A 4,122-nucleotide genomic window follows, 5' to 3' on the forward strand; every position below is an offset into this window, starting at 1 on the left:
CGGCCTCTAGCCCAGCACATGCACCTCTGGTCGGCCACGCTATGCGCCCACACCCGCGGTCACACTCCTGGAGGTCCGAATTTTTTTTTCTTTTCTTTTCTTTTCAGGCCGAATCCTCCTGGAGGAATTGCATTCTCCCCGACCCCAGGCACCATCGGCGGGCACCCCCCCACCCGCGACCACGCCACCTGGAGGTCAGATTTTCGAAAAATTTTCTTTCGCCTTTATCTCGGAAACGGCCAATTCCGCCTGGGAAAAAACGATTTTGGCCGGCCCTAGGCACTCCCCACGGCCACTTTGGGCCTCCCCCCGCTGCCCATGGGGCTTCTGGGAACCGGGGGGGGGCCCCCGACTTCGGACGGCCGTATCTCGGCCACCGTTGGTCCGATCGGCTCCAAATTTCGCGGGGGAGTCCATGGGGAGGCCCCGGACCCGATGCCACATGCCCCGTGGCCGACGCCCCCCGTCGGCGCCCCCTGGAGGATGGGAGTCTGTTACATCTCCTGGGGCTTCTGAAATTTTTCTGGCTCTCAGCTCACATGCAGGCTGAATCCTCCTGGAGGAATTGCATTCTCCCCGACCCCAGGCACCATCGGCGGGCACCCCCCACCCGCGACCACGCCACCTGGAGGTCAGATTTTCGAAAAATTTTCTTTCGCCTTTATCTCGGAAACGGCCAATTCCGCCTGGGAAAAAACGATTTTGGCCGGCCCTAGGCACTCCCCACGGCCACTTTGGGCCTCCCCCCGCTGCCCATGGGGCTTCTGGGAACCGGGGGGGGGCCCCCGACTTCGGACGGCCGTATCTCGGCCACCGTTGGTCCGATCGGCTCCAAATTTCGCGGGGGAGTCCATGGGGAGGCCCCGGACCCGATGCCACATGCCCCGTGGCCGACGCCCCCCGTCGGCGCCCCCTGGAGGATGGGGGTCTGTTACATCTCCTGGGGCTATGGGAATTTTTCTGGCTCTCAGCTCACATGCAGGCTGAATCCTCCTGGAGGAATTGCATTCTCCCCGACCCCAGGCACCCTCGGCGGGCACCCCCACCCGCGACCACGCCACCTGGAGGTCAGATTTTCGAAAAATTTTCTTTCGCCTATATCTCGGAAACGGCCAATTCCGCCTGGGAAAAAACGATTTTGGCCGGCCCTAGGCACTCCCCACGGCCACTTTGGGCCTCCCCCTGCTGCCCATGGGGCTTCTGGGAACCGGGGGGGGGGCCCCCGACTTCGGACGGCCGTATCTCGGCCACCGTTGGTCCGATCGGCTCCAAATTTCGCAGGGGAGTTCGTGGGGAGGCCCCGGACCCGATGCCACATGCCCCGGGGCCGACATCCCCCGCCGGCGCCCCCTGGAGGATGGGGGTCCGTTACATCTCCTGGGGCTATGGGAATTTTTCTGGCTCTCAGCTCACATGCAGGCTGAATCCTCCTGGAGGAATTGGATTCTCCCCGAAGCCAGGCACCTCAGGTCAGCCATGTAGGTGCCCCCACTGCGCTCACACTTGTAGAGGTCATGATTTTTGGGACTTTGAATTTTTTTTGGGACCCTGAACCGTTTGGGGAAAATATTCACACTCTGCACTCACAGGCCAAATCATCATGGAGGAATTGGCATCTAGCCCAGCACAGGCACCTCAGGTCGGACACACTATGTGCCTACACTGGGCTCACACCCATGGAGGTCATGATTTGGGGGATTTTGAATTTTTCTGGGTCTCTGAAGACTTTGGGGAAAATATTCACACTCTGCACGCGCAGGCCAAATCATCATGGAGGAATGGGCCTCTAGCCCAGCACAAGCACCTCAGGTCGGACACACCATGTGCCTACACTGGGCTCACACCCGTGGAGGTCATGATTTTGGGGATTTCTAATTTTTTTGGGTCTCTGATCATTTCTGGGACTTAGAAAAAGTTTGGGACTTTGAAAAAATTTTGGGACTTAGAAAAAGTTGGGGACTTAGAAAAATTTTCACTCTGCACTTACAGGCCAAATCATCATGGAGGAATGGGGCTCTAGCCCAGCACAGGCACCTCAGGTCGGACACACTATGTGCCTACACTGGGCTCACACCCATGGAGGTCATGATTTTTAGGATTTTTATTTTTTGGGGGTCTCTGAACATTTCTGGGACTTTGAAAAAAAATGGGACTTGGAAAAATCTTCACACTTAGAAAACGTTGGGGACTTAGAAAAATTTTCACTCAGCACTCACAGGCCAAATCATCATGGAGGAATCAGCCTTTAGCCCAGCACAAGCACCTCAGGTCGGACACACTATGTGCCTACACTGGGCTCACACCCATGGAGGTCATGATTTTTGGGACTTAGAAAAAAAAATGGGACTTTGAAAAATTATCACACTTGGAAAAAGTTGGGGACTTAGAAAAATTTCTGGACTTAGAAAAATTTCCACACTTAGAAAAAGTTGGGGACTTAGAAAAATTTTCACTAGGCACACACAGGCCAAATCATCATGGAGGAATTGGCCTTTAGCCAGGCACAAGCACCTCAGGTCGGACACACTATGTGCATACACTGGGCTCACACCCATGGAGGTCATGATTTTTGGGACTTAGAAAAAAAATGGGACTTTGAAAAATTATCACACTTGGAAAAAGTTGGGGACTTTGAAAAATTTCCACACTTAGAAAAAGTTGGGGACTTAGAAAAATTTTCACTCAGCACTAACAGGCCAAATCATCATGGAGGAATGGGCCTCTAGCCCAGCACAAGCACCTCAGGTCGGACACACTATGTGCATACACTGGGCTCACACCCATGGAGGTCATGATTTTTGGGACTTAGAAAAAAAATGGGACTTTGAAAAATTATCACACTTGGGAAAAGTTGGGGACTTTGAAAAATTTCCACACTTAGAAAAAGTTGGGGACTTAGAAAAATTTTCACTCAGCACTAACAGGCCAAATCATCATGGAGGAATGGGCCTCTAGCCCAGCACAGGCACCTCAGGTCGGACACACTATGTGCCTACACTGGGCTCACACCCATGGAGGTCATGATTTTTGGGACTGAGAAAAATTTTGGGTCTCTGATCATTTCTGGGACTTTGAAAAATTTTGGGACTTAGAAAAATTTTCACACTTAGAAATAGTTGGGGACTTAGAAAAATTTTCACTCAGCACTCACAGGCCAAATCATCATGGAGGAATCAGCCCTTAGCCCAGCACAGGCACCTCAGGTCGGACACACCATGTGCATACACTGGGCTCACACCCATGGAGGTCATGATTGTTGGGACTTTGAAAAAAAATGGGACTTAGAAAAATTTCTGGACTTAGAAAAATTTCCACACTTAGAAAAAGTTGGGGACTTAGAAAAAATTTCACTAGGCACACACAGGCCAAATCATCATGGAGGAATGGGGCTCTAGCCCAGCACAAGCACCTCAGGTCGGACACACTAGGTGCCTACACTGGGCTCACACCCATGGAGGTCATGATTTTTGGGACTTTAATTTTTTTTGGGTCTCTGATCATTTCTGGGACTTTGAAAAAAAATGGGACTTTGAAAAATTTTTGGACTTAGAAAATGTTGGGGACTTAGAAAAATTTTCACTAGGCACACACAGGCCAAATCATCATGGAGGAATGGGCCTTTAGCCCAGCACAGGCACCTCAGGTCGGACACACTATGTGCCTACACTGGGCTCACACCCATGGAGGTCATGATTTTTGGGACTTTAATTTTTTTTGGGTCTCTGATCATTTCTGGGACTTTGAAAAAAAATGGGACTTTGAAAAAAAATGGGACTTAGAAAAATTTCCACACTTAGAAAAAGTTGGTATTTTTCACTAGGCACACACAGGCCAAATCATCATGGAGGAATGGGCCTTTAGCCCAGCACAGGCACCTCAGGTCGGACACAATAGGTGCCTACACTGGGCTCACACCCATGGAGGTCATGATTTTTGGGACTTTGAAAAAAAATGGGACTTAGAAAAATTTCCACACTTAGAAAAAGTTGGGGACTTAGAAAAAATTCCACACTTTGAAAAAGTTGGGGACTTAGAAAAAATTTCACTAGGCACACACAGGCCAAATCATCATGGAGGAATGGGGCTCTAGCCCAGCACAAGCACCTCAGGTCGGACACACTA

The sequence above is a fragment of the Clarias gariepinus genome, chromosome 27 (assembly GCF_024256425.1).
Source record: "Clarias gariepinus isolate MV-2021 ecotype Netherlands chromosome 27, CGAR_prim_01v2, whole genome shotgun sequence".
Taxonomy (NCBI): Eukaryota; Metazoa; Chordata; class Actinopteri; order Siluriformes; family Clariidae; genus Clarias; species Clarias gariepinus.